The sequence below is a fragment of the Carex rostrata genome, chromosome 23 (genome assembly GCF_964058835.1).
Source record: "Carex rostrata chromosome 23, lpCarRost1.2, whole genome shotgun sequence".
NCBI lineage: Eukaryota > Viridiplantae > Streptophyta > Magnoliopsida > Poales > Cyperaceae > Carex > Carex rostrata.
Window position 1 is genome coordinate 1,469,477 of NC_135940.1, and position 6,000 is coordinate 1,475,476.

A 6,000-nucleotide genomic window follows, 5' to 3' on the forward strand; every position below is an offset into this window, starting at 1 on the left:
GCTCCGGCTGCATTTATGGACATGATGCAGCGAGTGTTTCACGACCTATTGGATTCAACTGTGGTGGTGTTCATCGATGACATCCTGATATATTCAAGGTCACGTGAGGAGCATGAGGTACATCTGCGGATAGTGTTACAGAGATTGAGGGATCATCAACTATTCGCAAAGTTTTCGAAGTGTGAATTCTGGCTTGAGAAAGTGGCCTTCCTTGGGCACGTGATATCAGGTGAAGGGTTGGCCGTGGATTCAGAAAAGATTCGGGCGGTGACCGATTGGAAGAGGCCAGAAACAGTTACGGAGATTCGCAGTTTTCTGGGGCTAGCCGGATATTATAGAAGGTTCGTACTTGGATTCTCACAGCTAGCTGCTCCCCTTACGAAGCTTTTGCATAAAGGTGTGAAGTTCGAGTGGGGTGCCACTCAAGATCAAAGTTTTGAGGAGTTGAAGAGTCGGTTGGTAACTGCACCGGTTCTTGCCATGCCCATCACCGACGAGGAGTATACCGTCTACACCGACGCATCCGGATCTGGTTTGGGATGTGTACTGATGCAGAAGGACCATGTTATAGCATATGCTTCTCGGCAGTTACGATCACACGAACAGAATTATCCGACCCATGATCTGGAGCTAGCTGCAGTGATCTTCGCTTTAAAGATTTGGCGGCATTACCTGTATGGAGTGAAGTGCCGTATCTTCACGGATCACCAAAGTTTGAAGTATATTTTCACTCAACGGGAGTTGAATTTGAGGCAGAGGAGGTGGTTGGAGTTGATGAAAGACTATGCTCTGGATATCCAGTATCACGCGGGAAAGGCGAATGTGGTAGCGGATGCGCTAAGCAGGAAGAGTCAGATTAATCTGGCATCGATTATCACCAGCGAGACACATCTTCTCGAGGAAATGAGAAGAATGAATCTGCACGTAGGTGCATCTCGTGAGTTTGCATTGGAAACCTCATCTCGATTGATTGGAGATAGCAATAGTGCAGGTACATCTACAGTTGCCTCGATTATCTTGGCCGCGGTCGAGGTTCGACCAGAGTTACACGAACAGATTCGAGCAGCACAACAAGGGGACCCAAAGTGCCAGAAGTTCCGACAACATTTCGAGTCAAATGCAGACTCGCCATTTCAACTCCACGAAGATGGTATTCTGCGGTTCCATAACCGCATATGCGTTCCGAATGACTCAGAACTGAAGAATCTGATTCTGTCAGAAGCACATGACTCGGGGTATACCATTCACCCTGGTGAAGTCAAGATGTATCAAGATCTAAAGCGATATTTCTGGTGGCCAAAGATGAAAAGGAACGTACAAGGCTATGTTGAGAAATGTCAGATCTGTCAGCAAGTCAAAGCGGATAGACGAAAGAGGGCGGGACTGCTAAGACCTTTGGAGATACCCATGCGGAAATTCGAGTCTATCACTATGGACTTCGTGACTGGATTTCCGAGAACCGTTGGACGATATGATGCCATATGGGTGATAGTGGATCGGCTGACGAAGATTGCACACTTCATTCCACTCCGGATCGAGAAATCCGGAAGAGAGTTGGCTGACCTGTTCTTGCAATACCAATTTAAATACCATGGATGTTCATGGCACATTGTCTCTGACCGAGACACTCGATTTACGTCTCACTTTTGGGGAAGCTTTCAAGAAGCCATGGGCACGAAACTGAGATTCAGTACAGCCCATCATCCGCAAACCGACGGTCAATCCGAACGAACAATCCAAACATTGGAGGACATGCTTAGATCATGTGCTTTAAGTTTCCGAGAATCTTGGATCAACCACTTGTACTTGGTAGAGTTTGCGTACAACAATAGCTACCATTCAAGTATCGGAATGTCACCACAAGAGGCACTTACAGGACAGCAGTGTCGCACACCGCTGTGGTGGGGACCCGCAGGTACGTATTCACCTACCGGGCCTCAGATGTTAGAAGAGATTGCCGAAAAGACGAAAGTCGTTTTGAGTCGGCTTAAGTCGGCCCAAGATCGACAAAAGAAATATGCGGATGTGCATAGAAGACCGTTGGAGTTTCAAGAAGGGGATCACGTGTGGCTTCGAGTTTCACCCGTCAGGGGTGTACACCGATTTGGCGTATCAGGCAAGTTGAGTCCTAGATACATCGGACCGTTTCAGATTTTGAGGCGAATGGGACCGGTGGCATATGAGCTTGCATTGCCACCAGCATTGGACCGGGTTCATCCGGTGTTTCATGTGTCACAATTGCGCCGATACGTACGAGATCCATCTCATTGCATTGATCACTCGGACCTGCATGTCCAAGGTGACTTGTCCTATCAAGAAGAGCCAATGCAGATATTGGACCGAAAAGAACAGCAACTTCGGAGCAAAACGATTAAGCTTGTCCTGGTCAAATGGGGATGCCATTCGACTAAGGAAGCAACGTGGGAACATGAGGAAACCATTTGTGAGAAGTACCCGGAACTATTCAACGACCAAGGTACGCAATTTAGTTCAGAGGACTGAACTCTATTTTAAGGGGGGGAGAAATGTTACGTTATGAAATTTTTACAATTAAATTCGAATGATTTAAAAGAAAGAATCGATAAATCATGTTAATAAAATGGAAGTTTAAACCTTAATTAAGGTTCCCCTAAATAAGTAAGTTAATTGTGAATTGAAACCGCGTCGAAATTTCGAGATTTCGGAATTTTATAGCCCCAGTGCGGATTAGGTTGACCGCAGTGCGGGTGGAAGCCATCCGCAGTGGCTCAGGCTTTTTCTGGAATTTTGCCAAAAAAATGACTAAGTAGTGAGTGCGGGTGAGGGATCCGCAGTGCGGATGAGTTTAGCCGCACTCATGAATTTCTGTATTGCACTGAATTTTCCTGAAATCGGCTAAGTAGTGAGTGCGGATGAGGGTGAACCGCAGTGCGGATCAGGTTCATCCGCAGTAGGCTCGGACTTTTCCTGGATTCGGCTGACAACCGACTAAGTCTCGAGTGCGGATTAGGTAACCCGCAGTGCGGATTGGCTAATCCGCATTCAGGGTAATTTTAACCCTAAAACCCAAATTAAACCTTCTCTCTCTCTCTCTCTTCCACCATTCCCCATTTCTAAGTGAAATTCGTCCAAGAGAGAAGGAAAAGATCCCGTGAGTTTCCGTTTCGTTCAGACTCCCGATTGTTGCGAGAAATCGAGTCTGGAATCGAGAAAGCAGCCGAGGATCTCTCCGAACCCTTCTAATTGGTATTTCTTTCTCTCCTTGTTACTTTCGAAACCTCGAATTTTCTCGATTTCTCGGATTCTCGTTTTAAACCCGAGATTTGTGCTCGAATTGCTCGAGGACTAGTTCCTCTACACTTCTTACTAGTTTGTTTGTCATTCTTTTTCCCGATTTCTTCCGATTTATGAAATCTGATTCTAGGGTTTCGTGCCAAAATTGAAAGTTGGAATAATCGTGATTTGATTTGCTTAACCCGACCAATTAGACTTGTAATCGGTAGGGTTGCCTCCTGATCGTGAATTTTTAGAACATTTAACGGCTGATTTGAGATTTTGACCAAATTAGGGTTAACCAAACGATGAATTGAATTGATCCGAGAACCAAAGTAGTGAAACAGTGATTGATGGTTACCAAAGTGAAATAGTATAAGGCTAGAGGGCCTAGATGAGATTTTGTGTGGTTTTAGAGGATTTTGGTAAGAAATAATGAACCGAACGAATTGATACCAAAAACATAGGAATTGATTAGAGAAGGTATAAGCCCTAGAAGTAACTCGAATAAACCTCTCGATCCTGAACCAATGTTAAAACCAAGTATACGCATAATATAGGTGTAGGCTCGGTCGAGCAAGAACTTGCGAGACAATACGAGACGTCCGATCCTTAGCTTAAGCGGTACGCTCGTCAAAAAGGTGCGGGATTCTTGGACTTGTTTGATACTTTATTTTCAGGAATTAAACTGTGTATTCGTTTTGTCATGTTGAATATCATTGATTGCATCTGAATTGTGTAAAGCATTTGCATAGCCCAATCAAATTAAACTCGAATTGATATGACTTGAGTGATTTTGCATACTGGTATGGTTATAGGTTATGTCGATCTATTGTGATCTGATTTTGATTTAAAGTCACCACGAGTGGAATTGATATGTGTGTGAATGGATTTACGAAGTTAAGCACTTGGATCCAATTAATTTGCCAAGTCGGGCTGTATGCTGACTTGGATTCCCAGGATCCTAAATGGCCTTAGGTGAACGGCCCTCGATATTCCCAGTACCGGTTGGGACGAGGGAGGGTGATTATGTTATGAGATGTGTGATTGGAAATCGTGGTTGACTTGTGTAACGTCTATGGCTCGGTAGCATTTTCCTACGTGTTAATGCATTTGAACGGTCGATTGAATATGACGAATATTGGAAACGATTCTAAAGTGGATTTTCTTTACATGATTTGAACCAGACCTTAATAAACTGTTAAGCCAAGCGGTTGCAGATGGGTGTCAGATAAAGGGTCCAGCGGTTGGCCATCTGTAGGTGTCAGTAACCCTACAGATGTGGGTTTGATAAAGGTTCAGCTCGAAAGAACATCTGTAATTGCTACAAGCCCTACTGAACTGAGTTAGGAATCGAGTTAAGCCAAAATATATGTTGTGTTTGAGATTCATCTTGGAAATTCCGTAAACTGTGTTTCAGGTTGATTAACTGTTGTCAAGTAGTGGCATTCTGTTATTTATGTTTTCTTATATAACTGTTTGCATTGTTGTTGTTTGGGTTTCATTATTGAATATAGAGTTTGATTGCAAGTCCAATAATTCAAATGTGGCAAATTCGCACTGAGAATTTATTCTCACCCCCACCTTCCCCGTTATTTTACAGGTATTGGTGCGACTGATTCCGGAGAGGCACGAGAGTAGTAGGCCTTAGTAGCTTACCAGTATATGACCCTAGATATCTTTTGTTGTATAGATTTAGGGTAGGCCTCGTGGTTGGTATCCGGATGAGATACTTTTGTTGTATTATATGCTGACCAGACTGTGTACTCTGATATATATATTAGAAACTTGTTTGAATTGCTTGTTGTTTGGTTTGAAATGTGAGTAGCCTTGTAAGCATACACGGCGTTGTATGCTTACGGCGGGGGACTGTTACGACCCGTGGCCGCGGGGTGTGACATGAGCTTAACTCCAAAATATATTATATTGGTTTCAAATGACAAATCCAAGCTGTTGAAATCCATCTATTTCACAAGTGATGAATTTACATGCAAATATTTTAAGTTTTCGAATTATTTTAGTATAAAGTAAAGTGGTCAAAATTAGAAGGTTTATAAATTAATTTTAGTGCATTCATTTTTTGAAAAAAAAATTTACCACTTGACTTTATACAAAGTTAATTCGAAATTTTAAAAACTTTACATGTAAATTCATTACTCGTGAAGTAAATCAGTTTTAACGGTTTGAATTTATTGTTTAAAATCAATATAATAGGTTTTGAAGTTACGCTCACCAAATACATTGGTGAGCTTAAGAACACCCTAGTTCTACTCCATACACTTAATATCAAAGTGCAAGCATATAATTTTCTACAACTAAAAATTACATAACACATTTTTCCTATGTTCAAATTTTCAGAATTATCAAAATAAAACACTGCAAAAATTATTTATTTTCCTGTCACAGATTTTATTTTCTTGTACTGAAAAAACATCCAATAATAAATCATTTTTTTTAAGTAAAAGGCCCGGTACATACCGGCATTTTTTTTATTAAGAATTGAACATTTGAACCTGCAACCTCTCTATAGAGAGAAAGGACTCGTGCCACTACACTAAATTTGCGGTTCATAAGTTATTTTAAAAATTGACATTTGGTAATTTTAATTTTTTTCAATAAAAAAAGCTGTGTCTTTTGGTTTCTTTTCCTATACCATCTATATATGTAATTTACCCACTTCTGTTGTACAGTTTTTTATCTATAAAATTTATTAACTTCATAGTGCGTTTTACAAACTTTGAAGCAACA